This window comes from Tupaia chinensis, unplaced genomic scaffold (genome assembly GCF_000334495.1).
Source record: "Tupaia chinensis unplaced genomic scaffold, TupChi_1.0 Scaffold000098_3, whole genome shotgun sequence".
Lineage (NCBI taxonomy): Eukaryota > Metazoa > Chordata > Mammalia > Scandentia > Tupaiidae > Tupaia > Tupaia belangeri.
In genome coordinates this window covers 704,105-722,618 of record NW_006159562.1, presented here as the reverse complement: position 1 = coordinate 722,618, position 18,514 = coordinate 704,105, and the positions used below count along the sequence as shown (strand labels likewise).

The following is an 18,514-nucleotide window of genomic DNA, read 5'->3' as shown; positions in this document are numbered from 1 at the left end:
CCCAGGCTGAAGTAGTCTATTAGGAGGACCCAGAGGCAGTTCTCCCAGTACCAGCAAGTGGGCGGAGCTACATGTGGCACCATGGGTGTCGAGACAAAGATCAAAAGGCCGCCTGAAGCCATTTCACTGTTGGTATTCAGAAGAGATTTGGTGCATTCTTTGATCTGCAGGTTGGCTCTTGTATCACAGTTTCAGACTCTAAGTTTGGCCCCCACATGTAAAGACAAATGAGAATGGAGAAACACAGGATGAAAGCTTTGAGAGTGCTGGGTCAGGCTGAATGTGTCCCATGGTGCGAGTTTAAATTTCTGGCCCCCAAGTAAAATTCTTCAAAGAATAATCCTCTTGTGTATGTTCCCCAGAGATAACCTCATCAGGAAGCACAAAAAAGGGGAGGCCTACCACCGTGTAGACAGAGGCTACTTGGGGAGAAACTATGTCTGAGGCTGACCAATGTCACTTTGGAGTAAAAGCTGAGATGAGAGAAATACAGCTAAAAAATAAAATGTATTATATGTCTTAAAAAGTTCAGAATAAATATGACTTTACTACGACCAAAACATAAACATTCATGAGGATGAGTGTTTGTGAAAGAATGAACTATTCATATTATCACCATGAGCTCTTTCACTATGAAAGTTTAAAGAAAACTACAGAATATCATTAAATATGCTGCTTAAAAGAGTAAAAAAAATCCAGATAAGTTGGAAGAGTCACTAAATAATGGTATCATTGTATCACTGTTTGGACACTTCTAGCACTTTTATGGTGGGTAATTAGATGGATTGCTAAATAAAATTAATGGAAATCACATCTTTCCTACCAACTGACACTTAACTGGTGGTTAAATTGAAATATAAAACAGAAAGAGTATTTGAAGGTAGAACTCATTTCACTTGACTTACATTTGCAGATTATTGCTGAAGGTCTCTCCAGGCTTACAGACTTCAGCCTGAAAATCAGGAAGCAAAGAATCATCTCAGAAGAGAGAAGAAAAGAATGTCAAAAGTCAGTCAATAAAATAGCTCCTCTACCTGCTCCCAAACCATGGAATAAGATTCATTCATGCAACAAGTATTGAGTACCTACTATGTGTGTAAATATGTTGTTTTGAAACCCAGAAGTGTAGGGGCCAGTAGGTGATGTAGCGCCATACTCCCACATGGATGACTTTGGTTCGAGTCCCAGACCTGACAGCTTGTAAAACACACCAGATGTGTGTACAGGTGAGCCCCAAATCCAGAGAATGAAGAAGGGATTCCAGCATGGCCATCCCCCATGGGGAGGGGGGTGATTTTTCACTTTCCCTGTCTCTCTCCAGGGAATACACCCTATGGCAAAAATCTTAAAAATGGGACCAGTAGATGGCATAATGGTTATGTCACTGGACTCCCACGTAGTCAACCATGGTTGGAGTCCTGGATTGGGTGGCTTAAAACTCACATTAGGCGTGTGTGCCTGCATGCTCAAAACCCCAGGGACTGCAGTGTGGCCATTCCCCGACTGCAGTGTGGCCATTCCCCAAGAGTGGGGAGGGTGTGATTTCTTGCTTTCTGTTTTTCTGTCTCTCCAGCGAGCACACATACTCTATAGCAAAAATATCTCTTCAAAAAAATCTTAAAAACAAAAACCAAAACAGAAGTGTAGACCCTCTCTCTCAGGCTAACCACTAATTCAGTGAAATGCCAAAGCATCTGCATTCTGTGTATGTATTTACGTGTTTCAGTACCAGTGGGACAGCAGGGATAACCATGTCTTCTCTCAGATTCATAGATGGAGTTCTCTGCACAGAAACCTGAGCCCATCTTACTTCCCGTTTGTTCGGAATTAGTCTAACTAGTCCCAGCTAGCTATAAACAGGACTAACCTACTTAGTCCTACACCTGGTCACTTTCCCGCCGCCCGCGGAGGGGCAAGTGAACCGAGGAGAAAGGCCAGCGCCTTGCTTTCTCTTCTTTCCCTTCTTTCTCTGGAGGGAAGGCCAAGGGCCTCGGCTCCGGAAGCCCAGACGGACGAGGGGGAGGTTTCCGAGGCCAAGGACCCGCTCTCCCAGGAGCTCAGAAAGCGCCGGCCCAGCCTCGCCCCGCCGTCAGGAACCTCGGTGGTCCGCCCCGGGGAACAACTCCGGTCTTCCGCTCCGCCGACGCGACGCCCCCACCGGTGGCAGGGCCTGGGCGGTGGCGCTGCCCGCTCCTCACGCTGTGGCCTGGCACTGCCGGCACCAGGAGAGGGAACGCGGAGAGCGTCTCCAGGGAAACGGGCGAAGCGGGGCGCCCAGAGGCGGAGTTATGCTAAACCATGGCTCGGGATTGGGGTAGCTTCGGGCGTGGGGGGGCGGAGACTAGAGAGGAGGAGGAGCCTACTGCGGCTGGGCGGGGCTCCAGAATCTGCTGGCTTTTCCCGCAAGGCAACTTTCTGGAGTTAGAGGCTTTCTGAAGTTAGTTCCCATGAGCCAAGGGCGTCGGATTTCCCGCCAGGATCATTTCATGGTAGCGCACTCTCGATAGTTCCCTTTTGTCCACAGGGAGTGATGAAAAACACTGAGCAAGGCATTCGTGACCACGTGATCTGATGCCCCTGTGTCCATTTAGATAAGTCCCTCCTCTTCCTCAGCCTCTTGCAATCAGAAATCACACAACTACCTTTCCCCATCCTGTCTCCAGGAGAATACAATTTTGAATTGTGATCGACTAAACCATGGATCTGTTTCAGAAAATCTCCCGTCATCCTGTCCTTTATTTTATTCTATTTTGAATTTTTGCCTGAAACTCGGTATTTTATATTTGTACAAACTAAATGTCATCCTGTTCGTCTCAGCTCATCATTCCATCGTTTCTCTCTAAGTGTAAGGGAGTGAGCCTCTTTGTTCATGTTCTCATACATATAGGGGACAAGAGAATGAAGCTTGTTCTTATCACTTCCCAAATACAGATGTGTTGGAAAGCGAGGCTTTTATTCATGGCCTCCTGTCGCATGCTGTAGGGTAAGCCGGCAATTTTGCTCACATGCATAATTTCATTAACCACAAATCAATTCTATTAGGAGTACGAGCATAACAACCATAATCACACTTTCCTCCCAACATCTAACTTGCTGCAACAAATTACTAAATTATTTCCACCAACTATGTTTACATTATATTTTCAGTTGATTCTTGTGACTACCTGTAACTGGGCTCCCCCTCACAGACAAAGGTTCTTTCTTGACTCATGAACTCATTTTCTAGTGTCAGGATTACTGTAACACGGCACCACTGCGGCCACGTGAATCACTGTGTGAATTCTGTTCCGGTTCTTGCTGCTTGTGCTGCCTTCATTAGCTTTCTAGGGGGCCATTTCTTGCCTTTTTGTCCTTATTCGTCTTGTTGCTGTTTGGCAGTGCTTTAAGGAACTCTTTCTCCTGCTTGGCATAAAATTCTTAGAGCTAGCAAATTCAGCTAGAAAACTTTGCAAGTGACGGAAAACTCACAGTAACCAAAAAAGGAAAATGATCATTTGCATTAATTGAAGGATGCCAGCTTCGAGGACAGCTTTAACTAGCAGCTCGAGTCCTTTTGAAAGCTTTGAGGACTCCTGACCACCCTTCCCTTTCACTACCCAGAAACAATCTCTCCTCTCCTTCCTCTTAAGCCTGTCTTTATTATGGTGCCTGGTTTATATGAGCCAAACTTTCCTGAAAGATTGTGAGCTCTTTTGAGGGCAGAGGCTGTCTGTATTTGTCTCTGAATTGTTAGAGTAGTACAGGGATGGGTAGAGAGTATCTGTTCAAAAATATTTTTGAATTAATTGAATGAATGACAGGATAGAGACTCCTTGAACCGATTCTCATTGCTTCCTATCAGATCCCCACCCAGAACTCAAGAGGGAAGGGACAGCGATGCTATTACTGACAAACTAAGATCTAGAGTACCCACTCCTGATCCTTGCTGTGGATAAAAGGATTTTACCTTAGATTAGCTCCCCAAAGAAGCAAATATTCCTCTAGAGGACATCAATATATCTTAACTACTCTTTACAGTTTTTCTCAAAGTGTTTTTGATATGTTATAAATTCCAATTCTCAAATAATCCCAACACATTCTTTTTTTTTTTTGTAAAGCATTATTTTACTTAACTTTATTTATTTATTTTTTAATTTGACTGGAGAGGGACAGAGCAAGAGAGAGAAAGTGAGAAAGCAAGCTACCAGGTCCAAAATTCAAATTGTGGTCTGCCATGTGGAAGGCCAGCACCCTTAACCACCAGCCACCTGCTGGTCCCTCCACAATATTCTTAATTTACTCATATATTTTACTGAACCTAGTCCTGGATAACATTTGCAGAAAGAATATATGAGGTATTCTTAATTTACTCATATATTTTACTGAACATAGTCCTGGATAACATTTGAAGAAAGAATATATGAAGTGAGAGACCAACAGATGGCATAATGGTTGCGTCACAGGATTCCTACATATCGAGTACCAGACCCGGTAGCTTAAACTCACACTGGGTGTGTGTGCATGCATGCCCAATATCTCAAGAGGATAAAGGAGGAGAAGAGATTGCAGCATGGTCATCCCCAGGTGTGGGGGGCTATTTCTTGCTTTCTGTCTCTTTCTCTCTTGGTGTCTCTGGCAACCGCATGTGCCCTATAGAAAAAAATCTCTCTCAAAAAAATAATATATATAGTGAATTTTTGAGTTCTTTCATGAGTGACGATATCTTTATTTTGCCAATGGCTAATTGACAGTGTTGGGCATTTTAGGTTAATACTAATTTCCCTCAAAATTTTGAAGTTTTTTTCTTTGTTTTGTTTTGCTTTGTTTTTCACCATCCAGGGTTCATGATGGCAAGTCTAACGTTAATTTTTTTCCCTTCCTTTGCATGTGATCTTGTAAGAAGACCTGAATCTTTAATGACAACTCCAACTCTCAGTGGCTTAAAACAACAAGATTTATTCCTTTGCTTTCTTTTTAATTGACCAGGGAGTGCATGTACTCACCAGAGACAAAGAGATTCTGGGGGGAATCTCAGACTTAAAAAATGTAAGCTTAATAATTCCTTTCATAGTCCCATCATGAATTAGATGGAAAAGTAAATATATGTTTTTAAGAAGAACACATTAATCCAACGGTGACCATTATTGTGCTGTTGTTCCTGATACAGACTTTTTGCTGGAGTAGTCTCCTATGCAGCAAATATCATTCCCCCTACATTTTGAGAAATAGGAGAAAAAGAAACAAACACACAAAAACACAGAAGCAATTTGGTTTTACCTAGCAGGGACAGCAGTGCACTTTTAGTTTCCAAATCAATAACCCATCAACCCTGACTCTTTGCTGTAATTCAGTCCTCAGAGACCTTGGTTAATTTTATACCAAGGCATAGTTTTTACTTATTTTTACTATCCCTAGAATATCATACTGCATCACTACATGGACAAGTATTCTAACAGACCTTGAGACCATGAAATAGCAGGCATGTACATGCCTAGATGCTACAAATACATGCCCCCCAAAAGAGATATGAATCTTATGAAAATACGGGAATTATTCACATACCTGAAGAGTTTTGTGGTAGTGTTAAATATCTTAAAAGGAAAAATGCGGGACCACTTAAATTTAAGAATATCTGGGCAAGGGTGGCTTCTAGAGCTGGACAGCATCCCCAGCAGGAGTTAGATCAAAATGCTCTGCTCCACTACATATACAGCCTAGATTTATAACCAGAGAAAAGAAAGTGACGCATGAACCAAGGAAATGACATGCAAAACCAACCAGATTGGTCCCAATTAGCTCTTGCTTCAGAAGGACAGGAGCAATTTGTTGGCAGCCTGTGATTGGCTATAGCTCAGCTGCTATGATTGACTGGGGCTCAGTTGCTAGGTTACCAGGGTATACCCTTAGATTAGGTTATGACTTGCTGTACATCAAGTTAGGTTGTAGTTTAGTATCTTTTTTTTTTTGGAGAGGTTTGTATCATAGAGCGCTCGTGCTTGCCAGCCAGACAGAGACAGAGAGACAGAAAGTGAGAAATCACCCCCCAGGGGGGATGGCCATGCCGCAATCCCTTCTCCTCCATTCTCCTCTCGAGATCTTGGGCATGCACGCACATGCGCCCGGCATGAGTTTTAAGCCACCGGGTCCGGTCGTGAACCAGGTCGACTACATGGGAGTCCAGCGACATAGCCATTACGCTAACTGCTGATCCCTGTAGTTTAGTATCTATAAAGACTGCTTTGGGTCAAATTTATCACCCAAGTATGGGAGCAGCTTAGGCCAATTTAGTTCAGTGTTAACAGATGAAGATTACTCCAATATGAAGGACTATTCCTTGAAATTTGTACATTCAGCCAAAATGCTTATTTGCCTGTCTGGATTTGAGGGGCTGATGTGAATTAGCTTCTCATCACTTCCACAGCTATTTCCCACCATTGGATAGTTACTGCTGCAGTTCTTGTTTTCTAGCTCTTGGATCTGCAATGCTGACTGCCTTTCTCAACTGATTGTCCAGTTTAAGAGTGACTTCTTGAGCTCCTGATATCACTCCAATAATTAGTTTTTCTAAAACTAGCTGAAGTTGATTTGTAAGTATTAGACAAAACACATGATATAATAAAAAATTAAAAACAAATTAGTAGGTATTAATTACAGATACCAATTAAAATAAAACTTTAGAATTTTATGCATTTTAAAGTATTAGTTGAAACTCCAAGATTCAATTAAGAAAATGTATTAAAGAGCATACATAGTTACATTTATTTTCTATTGTTACATAGAAATTTGATATAATTATTTTATAAGTTGAGGTCAAAACATTTTATTCATACTGTGTTTTTAAAAATGGTGTGTTTTTGATCTGGCTTAAAACAGTGTAAATTTTTTGCATTTGTATAATAAATTGGGTGGAGAAACTTAGCCAATCTTTATTGATGTTATATAGATAGCATACTGTACTAGGTATTCTAAGGTAAAACAAAAAAGTTATTTATGAATAAATAATTTTTATACTAAGTTTAGAGTCAAAAGACTTTTTATAGATTTTACTGATTTTATCGATGTACTTAACATTTGTGTAATTATCATAAGTGCTATTAGAAAAATAAATTTTAAGATCCAACCAAATAAACAGAATCAGCAAGTAGTTTTTGAATGATGAGTTTGTTTGTTTGTTTTAAGAGGTTTTTGCCATAGGGCACGTGCGCTCACCAGAAAGACAGAGAGAGACAGAGAGACAGAAAGCAAGAAATCACCCCCCAGGGGGGATGGACATGCCGCAATCCCTTCTCCTCTATTGTCCTCTCGAGATCTTGGGCACGCATGCACACGCGCCCAGCATGAGCTTAAGTCACTGGGTCTGGGATTCAAACCATGGTTGACTACATGGAAATCCAGTGACATAGCCATTACGCTAACTGCTGGTCCCAAATGATGAGTTCTTGAATTGTCCCATTTGTCTGTTCGGAGTTTTATAAAATGAGAAGGGACTATAAAAGGAAATACAACAGAATGAGGCATAATTCTAAGGCCTGTCAATGTTAGGAAAGAGCACACTGGAAAGCAGAGGGTCTAGGAGAGGATTTTCTTGAGATTATCAACAACTAATAAACCCCAGAAAGCTTAAAAATCTTAGCAATGCCTTAGCACTAATCAACCCAAATGTCTAAGAACAGAAAAATGGATTGAGAAAGTGTGGCACTTATATACTATGGAATACTACTCAGCCATAAAAAACTAATGAGCCCTTAGTATTTGATAGATAGTGGATGAATATGGAAGATTTAATGCTAAGCAAAGCAAGCCAGACTATGAAAGAGTGGCATTGTATGTCCCCACTTAGTACATACTGAATGTCTTCACTCTATGGCAAAAACTGAAAGATTGGAATATATAACAGCATGAAAAGCAATTGTAGATACTAGAGACACTGCAGGAGGAGGATGGGCAATGGTGGGGGATGGGAGGGAGGGAATCAAGGGAGAAAATAGCAAAACATTAAACAGACACAAAAATGGAAAATTATCTGCTGATGATAATGTGTTTGGCAATATCTTTGACTGGACTAATATACAATGCATTCATGGTGGGGATATTCATGTTGTATGGTGTAAAGATGTACAGTGATTAAATATAAAAAAAATTTTAGCTACGTTATTTGGCTACTAATCTCTATTTTCTTGATTTTAAATTTAGTTTAACTGTTGTTTTTACTCAATGTGTACAAATTGCATTGTTCCTTTATTTGTTTATTTTAAAAGTCTAGCTTTTCAATGAGGGAGAGAGATAGACAGAGAAAGACAAAGAGAGATAGGCACTCTGAAAAGGGTCTTAATGCCATGATCCACCTCCAGATTTATCCAGCCCAGATCACAGGCACTCCCATGTGTATTCAGAGTGTGGAGAGGCCCTAGGATCTCCCATGTGGGTCCACCATCGCAGAGAATGACATTGTCCTGTGCCACCAACTGCCCCTATTTCTATATCCAAAGTATAGAATGAGCCAATTTCCTTTTATAATTTACCATATAAACATCAGTTGATATTAAACTTAGTTAACCATTTTTTTTTCAGCATCTTCATGCTTTCAGTTATGTTTTGGTGCAATTCTCTTTTCTCAGACAGTTAAGTCTACTATTTTAAAAACATGCCATTTGCTCTTGAACATCCAAGTATACTTAATTATTAATTTGACTTATCATTCGTGCATCCATACAATTGATAAAACTACAATGATGGTATTTTATACATATGGAGACATATCTCCACAAAATAATGTGCTTCAATTATTGTACAAATCTCTTAAAACCTTACTTATAAGGGTACATGATAATAAACATATACATGCTTCTATCCATATACAAGTTTATAGTAACTTCATAGAATATTCATGTTATTTAAAAAAGAATAGATTTCAAAATCTTTTACACCAAAAATAAAGTCATACTTTATTTCCATTGTCCACAAACTTTTTGAAGTACCCTCATATACATAGGATGTCATTCTAAGATATTAAGAGACACGCTAATATTTTCCCAATTTCATTCAAAAATAAAGCTTTCACTTTCCAAGCACAAAAAAATGTGACTGTATATGCAGAGGGAATTCTAAATTCATGAACAAAATATAGAATATAATGATATTTTTCAAAGACTGTTATAAACAAAATGACAAGCATCACATTTGGTAAAATTCCACTGTAATTTCCAATACAGTCTCACAGGGAAGCAACTTATTAAATAAAGGTATAAATAAAAGCTGAATTAGATCTAACAGAGGGAAAAAATATGGAGTAGCAGTCCTAAACACTGAATCTGAAAGTCTAAATCCATCCATTCATTCATTATTTCAACAAGCCAAGTACTCTGCTTGGATGGGAATATGAAGATAAGTCACATTCTCAATCAATTCACAGCCTAGAAGTGAAGACAGACATGCAAATGACAAATAGTTCTTTGCTTTTAAGCTCTCTGTGAGCCATCTGTGCCCAGCAGAAAAGAGAACAGGACTGGTGTCCCTGTATTTTTTCTTGTTGTTGTTGCTTTGTTTTTTATTTTAGTAAACTCAGTGCTAGACCATCCACTACCTTCTGTCTTTCAGCCTACTCCCCAGTCTGTTTCTAATGCTCTCTGTTCCTGATTAACTTGTTTTTAAGGTTTCAAATTCACCATGCAAATCTGACTCTTGCTTCTATGGTGCTGATTTTAGGCCTTCCAGGCATTCAGTTATTAGTCAGTTTGTACAACCAGTTAGTCCAATGGAACCTGGCATGGCAGCATAGACATGGCAACTGATGCTTCTCCCTGAATCATCCCAGCCCATGACCATAGTAAGTCATGACAAGAACCATAAAGGTGGCATCACGATTGGTGTCCTGGGAAGGAACCAGGACTAGATGGAAGTTGGACGGTTACGGAAGATGTCACAGAGGGGATAATACTTGGAATGCAATTTTAAGCCTTGAAAAATGAGTTATATGAATGTCAGAGGGTACTGAGGAGATTAGAAAGGCAGAAAACCAATGCAGGTAAGTTCTAGAATACAGTGGTACAGAGCTGTGGCGGATGAGTCCAGACCTCAAACAGTGTAGCAACATACAATTTTGAGCTACACTCAAGACAATGAAAGACTGAGTGTTTGATAACACATTCACTAATTTAACTTGGTATTATACTTGGAGTAGATAATAATTTTATATTTCATTTATTCATTTTTTAAGTTGCCAGACGATATAGGTACTCATCAGAAAAATACAGAGAGATGGGGCGGGGTTGGGGGATGGTCATGCCATGATCTCCTCCCCATTTTTCCATCCTGTTGGGATTTTGTCATGGACTTACACACACCCTGCATGTTTCTTAAGCCACCAGGGCCAGGGTTCAAAAAGGGAGTTGGCCATGTAGGATCTGGCTTCTTTTAACACCCAACCTAGGGACCACACCTACATAATGATTTTATAGTATTAGTTATAGTCAGGACACTGGAGAATTACAAATACCCTTAAAGACTATTAAAATAAAATTGTTATTGGAGACCAGCAGTTAGCGTAATAGCTATGTTGCTGGACTCCCACGTAGTCAACTGCAGTTCGAGTCCTAGACCCGGTGGCTTAAACTCACACCGGGCGCGTGTGTGTGCGTGCCCAAGATCCCAAGAGGAGAATGGAGGAGAAAGGACTATGGCGTGGCCATCCCCCCTGGGGGGTGATTTCTTGCTTTCTGTCTCCCTGTCTCTCTCTGTCTGTCTGGAGAACCCACACACCCTATAGCAAAAACCTCTCCAAAAATAAATAAATAAATTAATTAATTAAATTGTTACTTAAAAATTTAAAAAAGCCATTAGTCTGTTATGGGTAAAATTACTCACATGAGCATTCTACTAAGAACCATGTCTTTGTTGTTTTGCAGTTGGCCATGTGGGTTCCAGCACCCTTAACCACCAGGTCATACAGCCAGATCCCATGTCAAGATTTCTAAATGGATGTAATGCACGTTCTGATGAACTGATATGAATATTTAGGTTTTCCTGGAAATTAGATTCTCACTAAAAATTAATGTACTGGCATTTGGTTTATGCCTAAACAGGTGTGAATTTGGTTATTTTGAGTTGAATACTTTACTAGGATTGATCACCACTAACTGTACTGTAGAGCTTCTGAACCTACAAAATTAGGGCACCTGTTTTAGACTAGAATGGCCCATATGATATTAGAGTATCTTATGAGGGACAATTCAGTGATTATTGACTTCTCTTAGTGATATTTGTGTTTCAACCTTCCTAAGCTTTAATAATTGTGGACCCAAATGATTTATTAAAACTTTTTAAGTACCAAAAGAAGCCATAAGAGGACATAGGATATCAGTGATACGTATCCAAGATGGCACCTTGTCGAGGCATCCTCTAGCAGAAATGAGTACTGTGTCCTCACATGGTGAAAGAGCAGAAGAGAGGGAACTGCTTCTCTTGAGCCCTATTATAAGTACCATAGTCCCATCCATAAGGGCTCTATCCTCATGACTTTGTTGCCCCCTAAAAGCTTCACCCTTTCATACTATCATGTTGGTGATAAAGTTTCAACATAAGAATTTTGGAGAACACATTCAGATTACAGTGATAACCCAATCAGGAAGGCAAAATTTGGAATATTACAAAACAAAGTGTTAAAAAATGTTGCCAAGTCTATGAACACTTTTCACAGTAATGTCTTCACATTTTTTTCTGGGGTAATCAGATCATTGAGAATATGTTATCTGTTACATTGGTCATGAAAATTCACTTCACAGTTGCTAACTATAAGAGGGTAATTAACCAAGGGTCCATGTACAGTGTTTTGAAATTTGGAGTGGCTCCCATATCTCCCTAGGGTCATTTCCAGACAATGATTCTGTGCAGCAGGAGTACTAAGACAGATCATTTTCTGAGAGACACTGGACTTATGTGAAGGCCAAATTTGTCTTGAGGATTCTCCTATGGCTTTCCAAAAACCTTCTAAAAGTCTAGGACACTTCCATTTAACTTGTTCTCCCTCTCCTCCATATTTGGGGTCAAAATTGCTTCACAGTCTGATGGTCTTTAGCTTCTCCAGCTTCTTCCCTATTTTTTTTTTTTCCAAACAGACATTTCTTCAAATAAAATGTTTGTATGTTTATCCCAGTCTTGCATCAGCTTCTTGAAATCTCCCTAGGGTCATTTCCAGACAATGATTCTGTGCAGCAGGAGTACTAAGACAGATCATTTTCTGAGAGACACTGGACTTATTTGAAGGCCAAATTTGTCTTGAGGATTCTCCTATGGCTTTCCAAAAACCTTCTAAAAGTCTAGGAGACTTCCATTTAACTTGTTCTCCCTCTCCTCCATATTTGGGGTCAAAATTGCTTCACAGTCTGATGGTCTTTAGCTTCTCCAGCTTCTTCCCTATTTTTTTTTTCCAAACAGACATTTCTTCAAATAAAATGTTTGTATGTTTATCCCAGTTTTGCATCAGCTTCTTGAAAGAGCCTGACAACACTAAATTCTCTTCCACATTTTACATCATAGTATGAGGTATGAAGTTAGTATCCCGACTGGTAAAGTCTAACCCTTCCGGGGACAGAACATGGAATGGCATATTCTCCTATCTACTTAGAAATGACCCAGAATCAAAGGAAGAGGCTCTTAATAACCAAGTGGATATAATTTCCTGTCCAGTGGAGATCAATTTATTTCAGTGCTTACTCGATGATTTATGAACAGCATGATTGTATTGGCAGGACTGAAGGTTACACATGGATAGGCACAGTAACAAGGATTTGCCATCACCAAGGATAATCTGACCTTTGCCACTGCTGAGAGCCCACTTGGCCTGCAGCGGCAAACAACCCCAAGTTTCTGATAAGATACCATACTACAGAAGGCCATCCTCCTAGCTAGTTACAGGTTGGTCATATTATATTCCCTCCTCCTCCTTCTTCTTCTTCTTCTTTTTTTTTTTTTTTTTTTTTTTTGTGGGGGTTTTTTTTTTGGGGAGCGGGTCTTCGCCGGCACGTGTGCTTGCCATAAAGACAAAGAGAGACAGAGAGACAGAAAGTGAAAAATCATCCCCCAGGGGGATGGCCATGCCGCAATCCCTTCTCCTCCGTTCTCCTCTCGGGATCTTGGGCATGCAAGCACATGCACCCGGTGTGAGTTTAAGCCACCGGGTCTGGGACTCGAACCACAATCGATTACAGAGGAGTTCAGCGACATATCCATTATGCTAACTGCTGGTGCCTTATATTCCCTTTTTCACAGAGCAGTGTTTCATCCTAACTAAAATAGCTGTGTATTCTGTATATAGATTTACCTTTCCTAAAAGGCTATGCTTCTGACAGCAGCATCACATACAGACTTAGAAACAAAACCTTTACTTGTGGTCACAATACAAATGGCTTCTGGAGGAAGCAGTAAGGGAATTTGTTAATGTTCATAGATTCATTGTGTTTACTCAAAACCCATTATCCCAAACTACATGACCTTACAGAAGGAAACAAATGAAGACTCAGGGTTCCAGTTGGGACATACTACCCTCTAAATTTAGGGTCTTACCCTGCAGGATATAGTATATACTCTGAACCAAAAGTCAATGAATGGTTTTGCAGAGCCAAGATACTTGGGTCCCAGAACCAAAAGGCAGAACGCCGCTTAATAGTGCAACTACTATCCCCTTTGTAGAAATTTACTTCTCAACAACATAACTCTGGAATGTGCTGGGAAAGAGTTTTTAGTTCCAAAGGGAGAAATGATTCTATCAGAAACACAGCATTGTTTTCATTTAATTGGATGCTAAGTCTGCCACCTGGTGTTTTGAGCACCTTATAGGCATTGTGGTATTAGATAGGATGATTGATTTTATTACCAAGAGAAAGGGGAAAAAATGGATGAAGCCCACGGGGAGTCCTGGAGTGCCTTTTAGAACTTCTGTGTCTAGTGGTTCAAGTTCTTAGAAGACTATAACAATCTCATACACTTTAGAACATCAATGGCTTGTATCCATTTAGAATACATTTTGAAGTTATTCTATCAGGTAAAGAATGTTAACAGCTGAGGTGCTACATGGAAAAAAAATTAAAGAAAACATTGTGGAGAAGGAAACTTATGCATGCTTAAATATGAACACAAATGACAAATTGCAGAAATGAAAAAAGAATTTGCACAGAAATTGAGATTCTAATTTAATCTATCTAATGGGCATCACTAACAATCTTGCACTCATCTGTTACTGAATGCAGTAACAGATAAGAACTTTTGGTTGCCCCCTTTGGGGAATAGTATGATCATGGTTCTAGTTTGGATAAAGAGAATTGCATCATGTGAGTGTGAGAATAATAATGTATGTTGATCTTGGGCAGCCGGAGAGGTAGATCATACTGGGGATTTCTTTTTATGTTTTTGTACATTTCTTTGAAAGAGAGAGAAGCACAACAGAGGCATTCCTAACATGATCTTCACTCTGCAATCCATATCTAGTCTTAGTCCAGATCAGGGGCAAGTGTGCATTCCCATCACGTTTGGGGAGATCCCATACAAGAACCCAGAAACTTTTCCTATATGTGTCCGATTGCATTACTGTTGTGCCATCACCTGGTCCCATATTGGGAATTTGTCATGCTTTTTTGGTCATTCAGTATCTAAGCCCTCACTCTGTGTTTGTAAAATCTTATGTCATGTGCACTCACTGTACTGACAGAGAGAGACAGACAGAAAGCAAGAAGTTTCCCCCAGGCAGGATGGCCACTCTGCAATCCATTCTCTATTCTCCTCTTGGGATTTTGGGCATGCACTCGCACGTGTCTGGCATGAGTTTAAAGCTGCCGGGTCAGGGACTCGAACCATTCATTGACTAGGTGGGAATCTAGCAATGTAACCATTACACCATTTGCTGGTCCCAATCCTGTGTCCTATGAAGAGTCCACTTATAGTGGACTTATAGAAGCTCAATATGCCGGAAAGTTACTTTTGGGACTCCTTTGCAAGAAGGGCACAGGTACATGCCAGTTTCAGTCAGTTAGGCACATTTACTTCAGCTATTAATCCTACTATTACTTTCTAAATCAGAAAAGATTACTTCCAAAATAAAATGATCACCCAAGGACAATGATCATCCAGTACAGACAAGGCTGGAAGTAGAGGCAGCCCTTACACCCAGTTTTCAGAGGCAGCACTGTAGAGGGTTCAGGACCAGCATGGACAGAGTCAGAAGTCAGAAATGAGGGTGAAGTATGGGTACCCAGTAGCACCTGAGTCTTCTCAGGACCAGATGTACAGCACGATGTGAGGCATCGTCTTACATTTCAAGTTTGGCCTCTGGCTCTGCAAATATTCTGGGAGGAATACAGTATAATTTCAGTCAAATTATATCTGCCAATATTAGCTAGAGTTGGTCTTTGCAAGTAAGACCCTGTTTAAGGCTCTACTTCTTCTCAATGGGTAATTTTGGCCGAGAGGAGCTCTTACTGGATTAGACTGCGTTGTCCTTGAATGCATTCAAGGCCAGCACCAGCCTGGTGGGTAACTTTGCTGCACGTGAGTGACTTGCTTCCGGTCTGAGCAGGATTACCTCTGCCTCTGCTTTGTGAAAAGTATCTGCCAATGTGTGGCAAGTACCCAGTTCTACTCTATCGCGTCAGTTTTCCCAGCTAACAAGAGACAGACTCGGGATTTATTCAGGTGTTCTGACTCCAAAGTCCTTGCTCCTAATCATCTGCTCTGCTGACTTCGAGTAGCACGTCTCACAGATGGGAATGGTCCTTTTGAAGGTGAAGTCTCCTTGGAACTCTTCAAAAATCACAACACTAATATAGTCTCCGTATCATCTGACCTACTGACAGTCACAAGGAACTGATTAGCAAGTTGTGTTCATTATCGAAATGTCTAATATCCTCCACCCTGCACCTTTCACATCAGTAATGTGCTGCTTCTATCTCTGCCCTTGCCTCCCTCAGTCTATCTTTCACAACTTCCTTTCTTCCACCAGAAAGAAAAGTGTTTTCTCAGCGTCCCCTTCAGCCCTACTCTCATCACTGGGATCATTGCTGCTTTCTGCTTTCTGAAATTTCTGGTGTGTTTCTTATTGCTCAGACTGATTCATTGCCAATCCCTACAACTAGAATAGCATAACATTTTATGGTTCATCTATTGTAGAAACTGCTTTAGAAATGGTGAAAAAAGAGACTTCTAGAGAAGCAGAAGCATGTTAGGTGAGGCTGTGAGAACTAAGTAAGAGCTGACCACAGATCCTCATGCATACAGGTATTATACACTTAGGAATGCAATTATCGCTGCAGAAATACAAGTCTTACAAGTCCCATGTTTTTTTCCTTCATAATTCCTTTATGATAAGAATAACATTTATGCAATAGTATTTAATGTGTACTTAATATTTGACTGGAATTTCTCGAGCAGAAGTGGTACCGGCTGCTGAAGTTTCCTTGTAGCCCTCTTTGTGGCCAGCTTCTATGTGGGACAGGCTTCCCCCTTCCCCCTCACCACTACCATTTCTATTTGAGCCACTGATGGAGCCTTGAGGAACCTACTCTATTGATCTATCTTTACCCCTTACTAATTTATGTAATCTATTTGCCTCCTGATTTTCAGCCATTAGTCATCTATGTTTAAATAGTATTTCTTCTTCTTCTTCTTCTTCTTCTTCTTCTTCTTCTTCTTCTTCTTCTTCTTCTTCTTCTTCTTCTTCTTCTTCTTCTTCTTCTTTCTTTTCAAGAGAAATTTTTGCTATTGGGTGCAAGCTCACTGGAGAGACAGAAAGAAAGTGAGAAATCACCCCTCGGGGGGATGGCCACACTGCAATCCCTTCTCCTCCATTCTCATCTCGGGATATTGGGCTAGCACATGCTTATGTCTGGCATGAGTTTTAAGCCACTGGTTCTGGGACTAGAACCATGGTTGACTATGTGGGAGTCCAACAACATAATCATTATGCCATCTGCTGGTCCCTAAATAGCAATCAGAAAAGATTACTTCCAAAATAAAATGATCTAACTAGATCCATTTAAACTGTACCCTCCCATCTTAGTCCATTTGAGCTGCATAACAAAAATATCATAAACTGGTGTCTTATAAGCAGCATAACTTCATTTCTCTTAGTCCTAGAGGCTGAGAAGTCTGAGACCAAGACACTGGCAGGTTTAGTGTCTGACAAAGCCTCACTTTTCTGGTTCATAGATGGCTCATTGTGTCCTCACATGGTAGAAAGGCTGAGGTCTCTTTCAGCTTCTTTTACAAGGGCACTAATTTCATTCATGAGGGCCTTTCCTCGTAAACTAATCATATGCCAAAGCCCCCCCTCCCCCTCCCCGCCACACACACACCTCTTAATACCATTATCTTGGAGGTTAGGATTTCAACATATAAATTTGGTGGACAAAAACATTCGGACCACTGCACCCTTTCCTAAATTTTAGTAGTTAACCCATGGTGGCCAATTTAGTGTCATGGACTATAGTTAGAATCAAATAAGGTGATAATAACAATTAAGAGTCTCTAACTATATGACTGGTTTGGCTAAAGGATATACAGAGATAACCCCACAGTGAGTTTTTACAGTAGGATCTCTCACTTCTCAAGAGTGACTCTTATCTTTCTTTCATGAGCAAGGAAAACCTGGAGCTTAGGAGTGCCTCAGGCAAGTGAGTTTGAAGGTCTTCTTCAGATTGAATGAAAGATAATAATCAAAATCTGGGTCAAGGTACTATTTATTCTACAGAGAATTGTTTAAGCAAATGCTTTAAATATAAGACAGCACACATTTTAATATATGATTCATACCGTGCCTATCAGATATTCTTAATGACTGCACACATTGTGATCTCATTCCAGCTATTTGACTTTGAGGAATTTCCTAACTTCAAGTAGTACAGCCATTAAATTATCATTACAAAGATATCAAGCTTCCTTCATTGCACCTAACTATTTCTCAAGACACCTGAATGAGGTATGTGTCTGAAAGCTTTAGAAACTTCAATATACCTTTCAGAGAGAGAATAGAAACAAAGGGTTTGTGGTAGACAGAGTGAAATGGAATGGGTGGAAAATGGCAGAGGAATAGGATCTAGTTTGATACATGACAATGGAAGTTTACCCTCTGAGAACGGAAAGGAGTCATTGATAGTGATCAGTAGCACTAGACACAGACATGTTAAATTTTGTAATGAGTATAAAAAATATATAAGAAGTGAAAAATGTTCAAGAATTAAATAGCAAAACTTTGCAAGAGGGTGAACAGTTGGTTGGAAATTGAGATAGGCATACATGAGTACTTTCTTTTCCACTTCTAGGTGTGCATGCACATACATGTACACACACATGCTTTCCCAAGGTGTACTCAGTTCCTTTCTGAAGTGTTGTCATTCAATCCACAGTAATATACACACATGTCAAAGGGCAAAAAGACCTCAAGAGTATTGTCCTTAGTTTGTTAACTTACCTCCACTGCCTTTTGCAGACACATAGCCTCTCTCCAGCACATGTGTACCCACACACTCTCTGTGTGGCCATTGATGAGCCC

General features: G+C 40.3%; 1 protein-coding gene and 1 pseudogene across 3 annotated transcripts in view; one reads left to right on the top strand and one right to left on the bottom strand.

Annotated features, from left to right (window-relative positions):
• TTC29 (tetratricopeptide repeat domain 29) overlaps positions 1 to 18,514 on the bottom strand; it is a 268,610-nt gene that overhangs the window by 245,520 nt on the left and 4,576 nt on the right. Inside the window, exons 1-2 of one of the 3 annotated variants that reach the window (XM_006143455.1) lie at positions 2,098 to 2,246; positions 906 to 952 (exon numbers count right to left, since the gene is read on the bottom strand). The gene's annotated coding sequence lies outside the window, so the exon portion shown is untranslated. Of the gene's footprint in view, positions 1 to 905; positions 953 to 1,867; positions 2,001 to 2,097; positions 2,247 to 18,514 lie in introns of those variants that run through there. The other 2 variants (XM_006143457.2, XM_006143456.2) reach the window with 2 other exon arrangements.
• The window catches only part of LOC102496904 (keratin, type II cytoskeletal 8-like), a 27,366-nt pseudogene continuing 8,933 nt past the window's right edge, over positions 82 to 18,514 (top strand).